At 39.8% G+C, this 18138-nt stretch overlaps 1 protein-coding gene and 1 long non-coding RNA gene across 3 annotated transcripts in view; one reads left to right on the forward strand and one right to left on the reverse strand.

Moving 5' to 3' along the window:
- Positions 1–1807: 1807 nt before the first annotated feature.
- LOC141507642 (uncharacterized) lies at positions 1808–6518 on the reverse strand. The gene is made up of 2 exons (XR_012474212.1): positions 6351–6518; positions 1808–3108 (listed from the first exon to the last, which is right to left on the reverse strand). It is a non-coding gene; the product is annotated as an uncharacterized LOC141507642 (long non-coding RNA).
- A 97-nt stretch (positions 6519–6615) lies between these two features.
- OSGEPL1 (O-sialoglycoprotein endopeptidase like 1) overlaps positions 6616–18138 on the forward strand; it is a 34208-nt gene continuing 22685 nt past the window's right edge. For both annotated transcript variants that reach the window (XM_074215509.1, XM_074215510.1), the window contains exon 1: positions 6616–6739. The gene's annotated coding sequence lies outside the window, so the exon portion shown is untranslated. The remainder of the gene's footprint in view (positions 6740–18138) is intronic.

An 18138-nucleotide genomic window follows, 5' to 3' on the forward strand; every position in this document is an offset into this window, starting at 1 on the left:
AGTCATGCAAAACACATTTCCATGTAGGTCATTTTATGAAAGAAAACATTAAGATAAATAGTGTAAAGAATTACAGCTCAATCAAATCAGTTACTTTCTCTGGAAATGGACAGCAGCTTTCATTAGTCCTTGGATCATTGTAGTGCTGAGAATAACTCGTTCAGTTTATCATCATACAACATTGCTGTTACTGTGTACAATGTTCTGTTTCTGTACATTTCACTTTGTATTAGTTCATTTAAGTTTTTCCAGGTTTTTCTGAAAACATCCTGCTCGTCATTTCTTAAAAGTACAATCCATTACAATTATATACAACTTGTTCAGCCATTCCCTCAATTTCCACCTGTATGTTATAACTACAGGAACTGCCACAGATATTTTTGTATACATAGGTCCTTTTTTTGTTGTTTTTATCTCTTTGTGATACAGACCTACTAGTGTTAACTATCTGGTCAAAGGGTATGCATGGTTTTATAGCATTTGGGACATAATTTCATTGCTCTCCAGAATGGTTGCATCAGTACTTAACTTCACCAATAATAGTATATTAACGTCTTAAGTTTTCTCAGACCCTCTCCAATATTTATTTTCCTTTTCTGTTGAATTAGCAAATCTGATAGGTATGAGATACTGTTGTTTTAATTTACATTTCTCTAATCACATTGTAGAGCATTTTCCATAACTGTAGATACTTTTGATTACTTTATCTGAAGGAAGATTGCTTATTCATATCCTTTGACCATTTATCCATCAAGGAATGACATTTCTAGTTTTTTTTCACAGTAATGATTACAAATTATTTTCTTCCATCCTATTTCCCCCATTTATCTTACTCATTTCTTTTTATCTTGTCCATTCTCAAGTGTTTTTACTGCTTTTAACCCCCCCCCCACCTTCCCTTCTATTAGTTCTTGTAACCCCTTCCCTTCCTATTTTCCTGTATGGTAAGATAAACTTCTATACCCAATTGAGTGTGTATAGATAGACAGATAAATAGATAAATAGATAGATGACAGACAGATAGATAGATAGTATTGTCTTTTTGATTCAATTCTAATGAGATTTAAGATTCATGTATTTCCCTCCCCATTTCCCCCCTACTGTAAAATCTCTTTCAGGCCTCTTTTATATGTTAGATAATTCATACTATTCCCCCTCTCCCAGTGCATTCTTTCTCATCTCTTAATTTTATTTTTTTTACATAATCATACCATCACATACAGCTCACATCTCTGCTTTCTTTCTATGTCTACTCTTAACTACCCTAATGAGAAGGATTTTAAGAGTTAGATATTTTCATGTGTAGGAATGAATATAAACAGCTTAACTTTATCTAATCCCTTATTCTTCTTTTGCATCTTTTATTTGAAAGTCAAATTTTTTATTCAGCTCTTTTTCATCAGGAATTCCACTGTCTGAAAATGTTGCTCAATTTTGTTGTGTAGTTGATTCCTGATGGTAATACAAGCTCTTGCTTTCCTGAATATCACATCCCAAGACCCTCCCTTCCCCCCACCCCACCCCAATTCCCCACCCCCACCCTACCCCCACCCCAATCATTTAATAAAGAAACTGCTAAATCTTTTGTTATACTGACTGTGACTCCACAATATTTTAATTGTTTCTTTTTATTTGCTTGTAGTATTTCTCCTTGATCAGGGAGGTTTGGAATTGGGCTATAATATTCTTGGGAGTTTTCATTTTGAGATCTTTTAAAGACGGTAATTGATGGAGTCTTGCAGTTTCCATTTTATCTTCTAATTTTAGAATATCAGGGCGATTTTTCTTAATAATTTCTTGTAATATGATATTTAGACTTTTTTTTTGATCGTGGGTTTCAGGTAGTACAATAATTCTTAACTTCTCTCTTCTGGATCTATTTTCCATTCAGTTGTTTTTCCAATGAGATATTTCACATTTTCTCCTGTTTTTTTCATTCTTTTGATTTTGTTTGATTATTTCTTGATGTCTCATAAAGTCATTGGCTTCCACTTGACCAATTCTAACCTTTAAGGAATTATTTTCTTCAGTTAGCTTTTGTACTTCCTTTTCCATTTGGCCAATTCTACTTGTTAAGGAGTTCTTCTCTTCAGTGAATTTTTGTATTTCTTTTTCCATTTGGCCAATTCTGCTTTTCAGGGCATTCTTCTCTTCAGTGAATTTTTGTATATCTTTTTCCATTTGGCCGATTCTGCTTTTTAAGGTGTTATTTTCTTCAGTATTTCTTTGTGTCTCCTTTATCAAGTTATTGACTTTTTTTTCATGATTTTCTTGCATCATTTTCATTTCTCTTCCCAATTTTTCTTCTACTTCTCTTACCTGATTTTTAAAATCCTTTATGAGCTCTTCCATGGACTGAGACCAATTTATATTTTTCTTTGAGGCTTTGGATGCAGGAATTTTGACTTCATTGTCTTCTTCTGAGTGTGTGTTTTGGTCTTCCTCATCACTATAGTAACTTTCAATGGATGGAACTTTTTTCTGTTGTTTGCTCATTTTCCAATCTATTTGTTGACTTTTAAGTCTGCTAAAGTGGAGCTCTGCTGCTCAGGTGAAGAGGACAATGTCCCAAGCTTCAGGTTTTTTGTGCAGCTGTTTTCAAAATTCTAGGTATTTCTAAGTCTTTGCCTCTTGCAAGGTGGAGTGATCTAGAGACAAGTCTGTTTACTATTCTCCTATACTGTGCACAAGTTTGTGAGTGACTGTAAGCACACTTTCCAACCCTCAAACTGTGACCCAGATCCCTGTTCCACTATGGCCTGCAAGCTCTAATAAGCTAGTGCTCCTTGCCTCACTGATACTAAGGCCTAGGACTGCAACCCAGGTACCAATAGACAGTGCAATAGAGTCCTGCCCCTGGTGCAGGATAAAGGACCCCTGTAAATCTCACCAATTGTCCAATCCCCTTATGGGCTGAGAGATCTGGAAACTGCCACTGATTCAGTTGCTCCAAGGCCTGCTCCTGGTTTGCTGGGATCCAATCTGCACAGGTGTGGCCTCCGCTGGACTCTTAACCTGTTGCAACAGACCTTTTCTGCTAATCTTCTAAGTTGTGTTGGGCTGGAAAATTGTTTCGCTCTGTGTTTTTGTGGGTTTATCTGGAAGAGTCTGGAGAGAGAGAGCACTAGGTGAGTTTCTGCCTTTGCCTCATTTAAACAGAAGATTCACACTTAGAAAAACTAGTTCATGAGTGGCAAACTTCTCTAAATTGTTATCTTGTTCAGCAAAGATGCTAGAAATGACTTTTAAATGTAGATAGAATCTTAAAGAAGACATAAATATATCATTTCATTTTATAGGTAGCAAAAATGTTTCAATTTCATGTCTTCCCTAGTTTGAAAGCTGAGTTAAAATATCCTGATATAGAAGATTTCTTCCTAGGTTTCAAAGGCCTAATTTTTTTTTAAGGTTTTTTTTTTTGCAAGGCAAATGGGGTTAAGTGGCTTGCCCAAGGCCACACAGCTAGGTAATTATTAAGTGTCTGAAACTGGATTTGAACCCAGGTACTCCTGACTCCAGGTAGCCACCCCCTCAGAGGCCTAATGTTGATGGTAGATAAAACTCTTGTCTGAAGTAATAGATTTAACAAAATAGTTTCTGAGGGCTTTTCAAACATTGATTCTGTGAGATGCAGACAGAAAAATATTAAACTAATAACTGCAAAGTTGTGCCAAGAACGTGAAATTAGGGGCAGCTAAGTGGTGCAATGGATAGAACACTGGTCCTGTATTCAGGAGAACCTGAGTTCAAATCCAGCCTCAGACACTTAATAATTACCTAGTTGTGTGACCTTGGGCAAGTCACTTAACCCCACTGTCTTGCAAAAAAAATAAAATTATTCAATTAGTAAGATTTAGGCCTGGAATGTTAAAGATCATTAAATCCAACATCTTCATTTTACAGATAAGTTATCTGAAAACCATTAAAGTTAAGAATTTAAGGTCAGAGGTTGAAAGAACCAATAATTTAAACACAGGTCTTTTGATTCCAAATCCAGCAATTATTCCAATATGCCATGTACACAGCTACCCAACAAGCAAGCATCCCATGCGTGTACCAACTATCTAATGAGATTCTCTCAAGGAGAATGAGGCACACAAGTTTGATGTGAGAGCTTGCTAACTGATCCACAGTTAAGTCTATGGAGGGCAGGCCTGAGTATAGCTGAAGAGAAGAAATTTAGAACCTTCTGAAGAACCAGAACGGAAAGAAACTTAAGATTATACATAAATAAATGGTTATGTCTTTCTGAATGTTAAACTAGTAAACACACTTAGAATGGGAAACTAAATTACTTAAAAGTCATTTAGGCACTATGTGCTAATCACAATTACTGCAATTAGTATAGCAGAACATTTAAAAATTGAAACTGATCATACTGCTTTCCAATAACTACTATAAGTATGTTAGACTTAACACATCTTGAAAGGCTACATTTTTCATTTGTTCTTACAGCATCCTTATGAAGATGAAGTGACTACATTAAGGTATTACTCTGATTTTTATAAACAAAGTTAAATGATTTACTTGGGCCTAGTGCTTGACAAAAAAAACATAGAAAACACTTATGCTGGTCTGCAACACTTTAGCAATTATTTAGAATATAACCACAGTATAATTTATAGTACATTCTACTATTTAACAAATCTAAGGACAATGGCAATAAAGATTAAGCTTTCAATATTCATGCAAACCTAATTAATGTTTCATCAGTTGAACTGGAATAGCTGTGTAAAGAAATGTTTTTAATTGAACAAGTTCTTTTATCAAATTGATGATCTGCATGAAGCTAGGATAAGCATTAATGAAACCTCATCCCTTCTAAAAACTGGTACCTGCAAATTACATTTGTTAAGACTAGAGGGCGTAATCTTGTCTTTCACTTACCATCCTCAAAGAAGAAAAATGAAGCTACTTTCTAGTCCAAAAATAATCAGCTAGGTTTTGTTCTGTTCTTGGAGTAATGGTTAACATGTTACAATAATGTTGATCCTGTATGTCTGGAGTGAAAAGATGTGGATTGGCATATTTTTGAAAGGTAGTTATACCTGAGAGTAACTATTTTTTGAATTTTAATCTATTTTCTTTTGAATGCTAATATGAGGATTCCAAACTCTACACAACCTCAGTCCTTTGGGAATGTGGAAAATGAAAGATTAATTTTCTAAAGTAATAGGAACATGAGAATGAAGTATCTTTCCATAAACAACTGCACCAAATTTGAAATAACTAATAAACCTAATGTCCAACCTAATGATCAGCCAAAGAGTAATAATGAGAAAATAATAAAGCAAGCAGTCTGCAATTTTGATGCCATGCACAATGAAGCAATGATTATCAGCTGTCTTATCAGATGAGTTATACTTCAGAATTCTGGAAAAATTCTACATAAATAACAGTCTGAAAAAAATACTGACACCTGCTGTTTGCCCAGTGTGGTGGTAAGCTATATATGTTTCCAAAAACTCTTTTCAAATACAATAATGATGTCATTAATAGAACTGTGGAGAAGATATGTTAGTATTCGTTTTAGGGAGACGTCGTATTAGAGATAAACTGAAGCAACGATACATAGTGAAGGCTAGGCAGGATATATAAATTATTCCTGTCCACAAGTGGAATAAAGGACTGAGAGACAATGGGAAACACCCGGGTTAGAGATTTTGGAACTGTCAAAACAAGAGGTGAAAGACTGCTAACACTGATTTCTTGAAAAGGGAGAGAATAATAGGGCTAAGGTTTGTAAAAGCCTCCGAGAATACCTAAAATTGGAGAGGCAGCCTGGTCAGGATAGTGCAGGATGATACATCAATAGAAGGGGTGGTTAACTATCAAATGCTAATTAAAAATCAAAATTTAATAATTAAGAGGGACAGAATTTGGTCATTAGGTTCCGCCGTCACGGGTAGTTTCAGTCGGTTTGGGTGCAGATTTGGGGGTAAAGGAGGGAATGGAGACGGTGACAGCTCAGGAACTTATTAACCGCGCAAAGGGAGAGACAACAGACCCACAAGGCGCATCCGAGGAAAGGAGGCTGGCTCGTCCCTGCAAGCGAAGGCGAAGGGGCAGAAGTCTGAAAACCGGTCCCCAGAGCCCCGCAAAGGGCCGGGAGACAAAGGGCGGGACTGGAGCGAGCCGGGCGCGGCAGGGCCCGGGGCTGCAGGTGCGGGGAGGGGGAGGGGAGCAAGGCGCCATGACGTGACGCATTCATCCACCTTCGCCTCCCCTCCCCCATCCTCGCTCCCGCCTCGGAAAATCTCCCCGAATGTGGGCCGCGTGGGTCAGCCTCGGGGAGGCTCAACCAGCGGGCCCTCCGGGTCCCGGGCGCACCCCTCCCCCGCCCCACTCACCCAGCCCGGGGCCGACGAGGTCCCGCGTCCACGCGATGGGCTCTCCCAGCCGCTGTCCCCGCGTCTGCGAGCCCGCCGGAGGAGGTCTCCAAGCGCCGATGCCGCCCCAAGGCCGCACCCGATGGCTGGGTGCTGCAGCTCCGCTGCCCGCTCCGCTGCCCGCCCGCTGCCCGCCCGCTGCCCGCTCCGCAGCCCGCTCCGCAGCTCTGGGGCGCAGAGGCGCGTTCACGCGACCCCGCCCCGCCCCCGGCCCGGGTGACGTCACCCCGCTCCCGCGCAGGCGCGCGCGTGGCCGGCTCTAATGGCTCTGAGCGGGCCCCCTCCCCCCCAAGCGACGTGGAGCAGGCGGTGACCCTTCGCGACCTCTGACTTCTCGGGCTCCCCCAAAGGTCAGTTTCCCACCCCCCATGACCCCAGCGAAAGCTATTCCTGCGACTGAAAACCTGGGATCCTTTGGCACGTGATCGTGGGGAGGCGGCGCCATGCGCCCCAGTCCCGGGGGACCGACCCCCGAAATCCGCCAGTTCGGTCCCATCTCCCCCCTGTCCCTCGGAGTCAAAGGAAGCCCGCCCCGGCGCCCCCGAGTTGTGTCAAGACCACTTCTCCCCACGATTCATCTCTTACTTCTGTAGTGAAACACTAGGCACTTCAGAAGGAAATCCTTTGTGCACCGTGAAGGGAACAAATCCATTTTAGATCCGAATGAATGCCCGAGATGTGAACTTGGTGATGTCAGCAGGAAAGTGCTGGACTGTTTGGGGAACAAAGGTGTAACCTTTCCCAATCTCTGCTCTGATCGATTGAACCTATGAAACAGGTAGCCCGCTCTGGTCTAGACGATTGAAAGCCAGCCTTGGAGTCAGGCGAACATAGCCCGCTCCCTTCCTCCGACATCCGCTGCCCCTGTCACTCCTGACAGATCCCTCCCTTAAGCTCTCAGGATTCCCCGGCCACTGTCCAACACCCGTAGTAGGCACGTTCAGTCGGAAATGCTAGTAGTAGTTCCTCCCATCATCCTGGCTTGGCTTCTCCTCCCTTCAGCCCCCCCAAAAAAAATTTGTCAAAATATAATCTTTGTGTCAAGCATAAACATCTCAAATTCACTTTGCCCTTTCCCAGGGAATACCTGACAACATAAACACATGGAACTTCCCTAAAAGTAGTTATTTCCCCTTATAAGCACTCAGACTTAGAAATACAGATCCACTTCATTTACTTAAGTATCTTGAAAAGATTCACATAGATATCCTTAGAGTTAGGCCCCCACCCCTCTATTGTGCCACCTTTCCCTTAGGGACTTATACAAGTTAACTTATAGAACTGTCCTAGGTATCACCCCAGAAAGGGCAAAAGTCAGATTTCACTCCTTTCACACTGATAATCTGTGCTACATAGCTGTTTTTCCATCTTCCCTCTTATTATTCCACTATTATTTTCTAATAGAGAACTAAATGTCACAGGCATACTAATCTATCACTCTAGTTAGGGATCTTTGGATGACTTGAGGTCAATGGAGCTATCTTGAGATATTAGTTTCCATCCATGGTATCTGTCACTTTGGTATTACCAGTATTAGAGTAGCAGTCAAAAAGCAGAACTGCCTTTAAATTTATTCTCTCTCCTCATCTGCTATAGACAAATCAGCCCTTGCAAGAATTCTCATATATTTGCTTGGTCTGTATCTTAAATAGCAATTCTAATCTGGACCATCTAGTGATCCAGCTAGAAATTAGCTAATGCTGCCTCTGTGGCTCTCCCACTTTGCCACTTCTTTTAATGTCATTTTCTGGCTTGTCATCCATATCATGTCTACCAATTGTGGATATACCCCCAAGATTCTATCAAGGATCTTCTCTTTCTTGCTTTGTGATATAATCCACTTTCATCATCTTTGTGCATATAACTGACAAATTTATATGTCAGGTGTTACTCAACCTTTTGTTCCCAAATCACCAACTTCCTATTGGATATCTCTAATTGTGTATCCTCAGGACATCTCAACCACAACATATTCAAAACATCTTTTCCCCAAAATTCACCTCTCCTCCATACTTCCAACTGTCTGTCAAGTGTATCACCATCTTTTAAATGTCCCAAATTCTTTCAACCACATCATTTAAATTTTCTGTAAGCACACATCTGATCATGTCCACTCCCTTCTAAATAAATGAACATTTGCCTGTTGCCTCTAGGATTTATTGTGAATTCTTCTTTGCCTTTTAAGGCCCTTCAGAAATTGAACTTGACCTATTTTTCCAGCCTCATTGTACTTTACTCTCTCAAATGTGCAGTGATCCAGCCAAACTAGCCACTTCTCTGCTTCTCCCCTCTGGCATTTTCATCTCCATAGGTTTGCACTGTATATCACTATTCCTGGAATGCATTCCCTTCTCACCTCTGCCTTATAGAATCTTTCTTCAAAAAAAAAAAGTTCATTTTCTTTCATAAATAGCACCTTCATGAATACATTCCTTATCCTTGTTACAAATATTGCCTTCCTTCCCACAACATTGAATTTATTTTATATTTGCTTCTATATGTACATGTTGTTTCCTTCAATAGACATAAGCTAAACTTGATGGCAGATATGGTTTCATTTTTGTCTTTATATCCCTAGCACATAAGGATCCTTTGTTTCCTTAGCCTGGCATGTAGTAGTCATTTATAAATGTTTGGTGATTGATATTTAGGTCTCAGGGGGGGCAGCCAGATGGCACGGTGTTTACAAAACTGACCCTGGAATCAGGAAGACTTGAATTCAAATCTGGCCTTAGTAACTTACTAGTTGTGTGACCCTGGGAAAATCACTTGACTCCAGTTGCCTCAAAAAAAAAGAAAAAAAAAAGAGAGAAAGAAAGATATGTAGGTGTCAGTTTCTTAAATTGCCCATATTCCTGCTCTCCTGTTTTCTGCAAAGTCCAGCCAATTCTTTGTAAGCAATAAATGGTAGCAATGAATTATCTTTGTGAGGGTCCTTGACATTCTTTGGAGCTAACTAGTTTTTCATTTTCTTAGTACAGGGTGACTCTCCACCATTCCCTTCTTTTGTGTTTTTCCCCTCCAAAATTTCACAGAAGGACTCTTATTTTGCAGCTGGAATCCTGGAAAAGAAACTTAAAAGATTATATTGCTATTACTCCTGCTCTTCTGAGCTGAAACCATGAAGTTTCTCTCAACTGATTTCTTATGACAAATTCTTATGATAAATTGGTCATAGGTTTCAAGATCTTTTCCATACTCTAAAACTCCAAAGCACAGGGTAATGGTTCCCTTGTTACCCAAACATTTTATGTATAGAGTAAGGCCACAAAATGATTACCCCTGGCTGGCCTTATAGACACAATACAAAAATACATCATCCTAATTGGCCTCAGGATTATTTCTTGAGCTTCAGTGACTCCAAAATATTTAGTAGAGTGCAATTCAAATTATTCAACTATGAATTTCCTTGATAATATTGTAACCATGATTCTTTTTTTTAATTTATTTTTTATTCTCATTTTGTACAAATGTTTTTTTTACATTAATAAAATATACTTGTTTACAAGTAAACAAAATACCCCTCCCCCCATGAATATAGATAGACTTGCTTGGGTGAAAAAGTAAAGGGGAGAGAAAAAAAATTAAAATTAAAAAAAATAATAGTAATAATTGTAGGTATGGCCAGGTGGCGCAATGGACGAAGCACCAGCCCTGGAGCCACGAGCACCCGAGTCCATATCCAGCCTCATAAACCCAATAATCACCCAGCCATGTGACATGCAAGCCACCCGATCCCCACTGCCCTGCAAAAACCAAAAAGAAAAAAAAAATGACCCAAAATAAAATAAAATAGTAATAATAGTAGGGGTGGCTGGGTGGCAGACAGAGCATTGGCCCTTGAGCCAGGAGCACCTGGGTTCGAATCTGGCCCCAGACACCCAAAGATCACCCTGCTATGTGGCCCCAGGCAGGCCACCCAGCCCCACTTGCCCTGCACTCTCCCCCAAATAATAATTACAAAAGATGTGCTTCAGTCTTTGTTCCAACCATCAACTCTGTTGTGAGTGGATCACATTCTTTATGATAAGTCCATCACAAAAGTTACTTCCATATTTTTCCAACGTTGCCATTGCTGATCGCAACTCCCTCCTTTCTTATTTCTCCACTACCATGTAGTATATTTTCTCTCTCCTTTCACTCTGACTCTGCTGTAGGGTCGCTGAGTGGCACAACAGACAGATCCCTGGTCCTGAGGCCAAGAAGCCCTGAGCCCCATACCACCCCTTAGGCCCAGAATCCACCTGGCCCTATGGTCCTAGGCAGGCCTTCCAATCTCAGCCCCTTGCAAGAAGTAAAAAAGAAAATGTGTTATATCTGACCACTGTCCCCCCATGATCCATCCTCTCCTCCTTTATTCACATCCCCACCCCTTCCCCCTGCTCCCCCCTCCTTCTTACTCCAGTTGTCTATACCCTATTGAGTATATTTGCTGTTTCCTCTCCTAGCCATCTCTGATGAGAGCAAAGTTTCCCTCATTCCCCCTTGCCTCCCCCCTTCCATATCATTGCAATAATTGTAATAAAAAAAAATCTTACTATGTGAAATATCTTGGACTATTCCCCCTCTCCTTTTTCTTTCTCCCATTCCATTTCCCTTTTGTTCCTATTGACTCCATTTTTACACCATATTTTATCTTCGAATTCAGCTTTCTCCTGTGCTTCAACTATAAAAGCTCCCTCTATCTGTTCTATTAACTGAGATGGTTCATATGAATATTATCAGTATCATTTTTCTATACATGCAGTTCCTCCTCATTAAGTCCCTCCTATTTCCCCCCTCTCCTCCAATCTCCATCCTTCACCTGAGTCCTGTATCTGAAGATCAAACCTTCTGTTCAGCTCTGGCCAGTCCAAAAGGAACCTTTGAAATTCCCCTGGTTCATTAAAAGTCCCATCTTTTTCCCCTGGAAGAGGACATTCAGCCTTGCTGGGTAGTTCATTCTTGGCTGCATTCTAAGCTCTTTTGCCTTCCAGTATATTGTATTCAAAGCCTTACAAGCTTCCAATGTAGCTGCTGCTAAGCCCTGTGTGATCCTGACTGCAGCTCCACAATATTTGAACTGTGTCCTTCTGGCTGCTTGTAATATTTTCTCTTTGACTTGGGAGTTCTGGAACTTGGCTATAATATTCCTGGGGGTTGGTTTTTTGGGATCTCTTTCTCGGGGGGATCAGTGGATTCTCTCCATTTCTATTTTGCTCTCTGCTTCTAGAATATCAGGGCAATTTTCCTGTAGTAATTCTTTGAAAATGATGTCAAGGCTCTTTTCCTGATCATGACTTTCAGGTATTCCAATAATTTTCAAATTATCTTTCCTAAGTCTGTTTTCCATATCAGTTGTTTTTTCAATGAGATATTTCACATTTTCTTCTAATTTTTCATTTTTTTGGTTTTGAAGTATTGATTCCTGATTTCTGGTAAATTCATCAATCTCCCTGAATTCTATTCTTTGTCTGAAGGATTTGTTCTCCTCAGAGAGTTTTCTTATCTCTTTTTCCATCTGGCCAATTTTGCTTTTTAAAGCATTCTTCTCCTCAATAACTTTTTGAACTGTTTTATCCATTTGACCTAAGCTGGTTTTTAGCATGCTGTTTTCTTCAGCATTTTTTTTGGATTTCCTTGACTAAGCTGCTGACTTCATGTTCATGTTTTTCCTGCATCTCTCTCCTTTCTTTTCCCAGTTTTTCTTCCAACTCCCTCATTTGATTTTCAAAGTCTTTTTTGAGCTCTATCATAGCCTGAGCCCAATTTCTATTTTTCTTGGAGTCTTTAGATGCAGGAGCTTGTGTTCCTCATCTTCAGACTGAGTATTTTGATCCTTCTTGTGCTCATTTGCAAAATATTTCTCACTGGTCTTCCTTTTGTTTCTTTGCTTATTCATTTTTCCAGCCTAAGCCTGTTTTTTGGGGTGCTTCCTGAGCTTTTGGGACACTCCCACAAGGGTCTCAGTGTGTGAGGCTCTGTCCTCCCTCCTGGTCTGTGAATGACCATAAGTGCCCCCTCTGCCACGGGGCCGAGGTGGGGGGGCCCTGTTGTTCTATGGGGGGGCCTAGACTGGGATCAGGATCTGAATGTCATCAGAGCCCCAGAGTCCTGTTCCAGTGGCAGAGGACAGAGCTCCACAGTCTCTCTCTCCGCTCCTCTCCCTCAGCTCAATGGGCTCATGCCCTGGGGGCTCCTGCTTACCGCTCCGCCTGCTTCTGTTTCTGAGTCTAGGCTGCCAAAAGACCCAGCTGCTTGCTGTGTGCCTTAAGGGCTGGGCTCCACGTGCTCGCTCTGGCAGAGGTCCCCTGCTGTTCCCCCACTTTGTGCCTGGTGCTCCCCCTGGTGCAGCTCAGGAGACTCCCCTGCTGCTGTGAGCTGAGACTCCCAGCGCCCTGGGGCTGCCTCCGGGAGGCTGAAGTTCTTTGGCTCTGGCGGGCCACCCCTCTGGCAGGCCGCCCGTCTGACCCCGGGGAGCAGAGCCTTTCTGCTCTTTTCCAGGTAACCTTGAGTAGGAGAACTGCCTCACTGGGTCCCTTTGTGGGTTCTGTCTCTCGAAAGTTTAGTTAGAGTCCTTAGTTTATGAGTTTTTATCAGAGAGCTCCTAAGACTGGATCCCTTCATGTGGCCATCTTGGCTCCACCCCTCCATAACCATGATTCTTAATTCTTCCTGAATCAAATACCCTCTTGACTAATTTGCTTTTAAATTTTCAAGCTTAATCTGAATGAATCCAGACTTTGAAGCTTTATGCCAAGAATGCTTCCCTCATAAAATGTTGGCCAGTAAGAATGTCATCTGTTTGCTAGATCAAAGACTTATGTATTACAGGTCAAATCTTTCACCACAAGTAGAGTGTTGCTCATTTCCTTTGGAGACAAGAAATTGGCACATAAGCTCCAAAGCTTAGATTAGTGATCTCAAAATTTTTTCATTGCTCTAACAGAAAAAAATTTTAACATATCCTAACATTTTTATGTATTCTTATAAATTATGTCACTGAACACATAGATCTATATAGATGTAACATGTGCATATGTACATTGTTATACATCTAAATGTACATATGCATATGTGCATTGTTGATTGATATGTTAGGTCTCAGGAGGCAGCTAGATGGCACATTGGATAGAGAACTGACCCTGGAGACAGGAGGACTTGAATTCAAATTTAGCCTCAGATACTTCATAGTTGTGTGACCCTGGGAAAATCTCATTATAAATATATACAAAATAGAAATTTTGCAAGAGTGAGAACAATACCTTTAAAATATTTATTTTATTTATTAAGGCTATAGAATAGCAGCGAAGCACTTCTCCATAGCTCATATTTTCCCTTTCCAGGACTGCCTAAATACGTGGACCTGGGCAAGACCCTTTGGATTCTGAAGTATGTTGGCCATACTTGATGCAGTTCCTCCTTTGTGTGGTTAAAGTCCTGGAATGACCACCATTGATTCAGTGCAAAGAATCTGGGTCTCCCTGTCCTCATTGTAATTCTGGCTCTGTGGGGCACTAGCCAGTGCACCCTTGCAATCTTGGAGTGGAGCTAGTTTACCCAGTCCTCCATCTCTCCAAATTATAGCCTTAAAATCTGGCTTAGCAGGACCTCCTAGGTCCTCTTACTACTCAAGCTCTCCAGGAGTTGAGGTGGTGTGTGGATCCCTGGCCAGGTGATGTACCAGGTATATTCTGGAGTTCCCATGGATGACTAACATAGACCTTGTTTGACTAGAGGAAGGAGAGCAGTTAGGGCAGTTAGCAACTGCAAATATGATAAACATTTCATTGACAGATCTATTATTTTGGGGGCGGCTAGGTGGCGTAGTGGATAAAGCACCGGCCCTGGAGTCAGGAGTACCTGGGTTCAAATCCAGTCTCAGACACTTAGTCATTACCTAGCTGTGGCCTTGGGCAAGCCACTTAAGCCCGTTTGCCTTGCAAAAACCTAAAAACAAAACAGATCTATTATTTTTAAATTAATTTTTTTCAATTAACATCTATTTTCTTATCCACCTTTAGAAAAAAATAAACCAATCTTGCAACAGCTTTGGACAGTCAAGTAAAACAAATTCCTACACTGGCCATATTCAAAAATTATGTTTCACCTTGAAGTCATGATCAGAGTTCTCAAGTGTTTCAAAGTTGTTTACCTGTACAATTTGTTGTTAAATTATGTTACTTTCCTGATTGCTCTTTCTACTGTAGCTAACTGAGGTCTTTCCTACCCATGAGTTCCTAAACTCTGACTAACAGTTAATTACCCCGGCAGCTAGGTGGAGCAGTGGATAGAGCACTGGCCCTGGAGTCAGGAGTACCTGAGTTCACATGGGGCCTCAGACACTTAGTCATTACCTGGCTGTGTGGCCTTGGGCCATATAACCCCTTTGCCTTCCAAAAAAAAAACAGTTAATTACCTTCTTTCATCTTGGAAGATCTCTTTATAACCAGGAGTTTACTGGTATATGTTTAATAGTCAGATCTACAGGGAGGTAGGAGAGATTGTGAGCCTAACTCCCTCTTAAGTCCACCTTGTCTTCTGTAATCCTCTTTATCCCTTGTTTGGTCATAAGGGAGACCCAGATTCTTCCTCTAACCACAGAACTAGAAGATAATTTCTTCTTTGCTCCTTTAATTTGTTTATGATATCATTTTTTTTCACATCTAAGTCATGTATACATTTAGAACTTATCTTGATACTTGGTATTTGTATTATTTCATGCATTTCTCTTAAATGTTCACTTTCATCACTTCTTTTGGCAGCCCTATTCATATGTCCTTTTTTTTCATTCATTCTCCAACTGATGGAGTTTCTGGTTTTTTACACACAAAAAGAGCTATTCCTAATAGTTTTTGTACATGCATACATAAACATATACATACAATCCTTTTTTTTCTTTCTTTGATCTTTTAGCTGGGTGGCCCAGTGGAATAAGTACTGACTTTGGAATCCAGCCTCATACACTTGATTCTTACAAGCTGTGTGACCTTGGGCAAATCACTTAATCCATATTGTCTTGCATCCAGGGCCATCTCTAGTCATCCTGATTCATATCTGGTCACTGGACCCAGATAACTCTGGAGGAGAAAGTAAGACTGATGACTTAGCACAGCACCCCTTCACTCAAATTCAATTCATGTGCTTGTCATGGCATCACTCCCTGATTTTGTAGTTTTCTTCAAAAAATGAAGGACAAACATCATCAGGTATAGATATAGTATTGTATTACTGTGTCAGAGAGTATTCACATTTTGTAAGTTTGGGGACATAGTTCCAAAATACTTTCCAGAGTAGCTGGATCATTTCACAGTACCCACCAACATTGTCTTAACATGCCTACTTTCAAATATGACATTTTCTTTTTTGTTAACTTTGTCAATCTGATGGATGTGAGGTAGAACATCAGAGTTGCTTTAATTTCCTTTTTCTATTAGTTATTTGGAGTATTTTTTCATATGAGTATTTGATACCTTGGATTTTTTCCTTCTCAAACTATTTATTCATAGCCTTTGGCAGCTTATCAGTTAGGAAATGCCTATTATGTTTTATTTTATATCTTAGAAGTGATATCCTTATCAGAGAAACTCATTGCAAAGATTTTCCTCAGTTATCTCTTACCCTTCTAATTTTAGGGATATTTGTTTTAAGAAAAAAAAATTATGTAATTGAAATTGTCCACTTTCTCTTTTATGATCCATCCATCCATCCATTCCTTGTTTGGTCACAATCTGTTCCCCTCTCCATAGAACTAGAAGCTAATTTCTTTCAGGTCCTCTAATTTGTTTATGATATTATTTTTTATATCTAAGTCATGTATCCATTTAGAACTTGTCTTGGTACATACTGTGAGATGTTGGTCTATATTTAGTTCTCATGTTTTCTTCATACTCCCCAGTGGATTGTCCTGGTTACCTATATCTATATACACTGTTTTTTGTTTTGTTTTGTTTTTTTGATCTTATAAAACCTGTTTTTCACCAGATCCAGACTTTTCTTCTGGTCTAACATGGGCTTAGATATAGATAATGAATAGCAGAGCCAAGATTTGACAGAGCTAAGTTTTGAACAAAGGTCCTCTAATATCAAATCTGTCACTCTTTCTACTGTACAGAACTGAGGATTTTTCTAGCCATGAGTCACTAAACTTTGATTAATAATAATTACCTTCCTTCATCTTGAGAGATCTCTTATAACCAAGAATTTACTGGTAAATATTTAATAATTGGAGTTGCAGGAAGGTTGGGAAGAATGTTAGTTAGCCTGACACCCTAATAAGTTAAATTTGCATTATTGACATTTTTTTCAAGACCTGACAATAAAACAACACATCAATCCCTGAGTCATAGTGATTGCCAATTTCCAAAATGAAAATACTCACAGTGAAAATTTAACAATTTACTTTTGTGTCTGGTCAAGCTGGCTCCAGTATTCCCCATTACTCCATTATAATTTCAACTTTTTCCACTCTCAATTGAGCCTTCAACTTAATTCCTTGAGCACTGCATCCTTTCTTCATTGCTAGTATCAAAATATTGAGACCCTCATCCCTGTTCAAATTGGGTAATCAAGATTAAGCTTCAGAGCTATACATTCCTGCCAATTCAGGTAACATACCTTTTTTAAAAAAATTTTTGTTTTTCCAACAACATGCTAGAGTAGTTTTCACCAATCATTTTTTGCAAGGTTTCAAGTTTTATAGTTTTCTCCCCCTCCCCTTGACAGAATGTAATCTAATATAGGCTCTACATGTACAATTATGCTAAACATAGATCCATATTAATCATGTCAGGAAAGAACCAAATCCAAATGGAAGAAAAAAAATTAGAGAAAAAAAAGATATAGACAACTTTTGAAAGTTGAGGATAAAAATCTTTGGCTTGCATTTAATTTCCACAGTTCCCTCTCTAATTTGGAGCATATCCTTTTTTTAAAAAAATAATTTGATTTCTTTGGTTTCAGGCCTTAATATAATGCTTACTTCTTTGTATCAAATATTACCTTCAGGGTCGGCTAGGTGGCGTAGTGGATAAAGCACGGGCCTTGGAGTCAGGAGTACCTGGGTTCAAATCTGGTCTCAGACACTTAATTACCTAGCTGTGTGGCCTTGGGCAAGCCACTTAACCCCATTGCCTTGCAAAAACTAAAAAAAAAAAAAAATAGCTTATAAATAAGATTATGTCCTCACCTCCCTACAGAAGCCTTTTGGGAGTATAAGACTAACTCCCCAAGCCATTTATACTGGCATCAGGTTATAACACAAATGGTTCGACTTAGATCAGGAAAAGCTGTGTGAGGTAGCTACAGATTCTTAAAGGCCTTACTGTATTTCTTGTTCTATTAATTTCCATAAAACTCTAAGAAATCCATCCTGAATCACTTCTTCAGGATGCCATTTGCTGTTTCTGAACTTTCTGTTCTGCTTATAAGTTCCTTCCAATAATTTATTTACAATTGAAATCAGTGATGAGTTCTCTACAAATGGCATATTTTTTCACAAATTCTAGTAGTAGCCTTGGAATCCCAAAAGTACTATCAATTCCTGATAGTTTTTAGACCTGGCCAGATAAGAAGTGGTATTATCTTTTGTATACAGAAATGTTTGACCAAGGCTTGTAAACATAACATTTGTCAAATGGCAGCTTTAGATTTAGTAGTCTCTGCCCGATCTCATAGCTCAAGTAATTTCATATATTTCTAATATCTTTCTCCTTCCCCACATAAAATCATCCACCTCATCAATATTTCTGTGAAGTTATGCCACATTCCA

Source organism: Macrotis lagotis, chromosome 1, assembly GCF_037893015.1.
Source record: "Macrotis lagotis isolate mMagLag1 chromosome 1, bilby.v1.9.chrom.fasta, whole genome shotgun sequence".
NCBI lineage: Eukaryota > Metazoa > Chordata > Mammalia > Peramelemorphia > Peramelidae > Macrotis > Macrotis lagotis.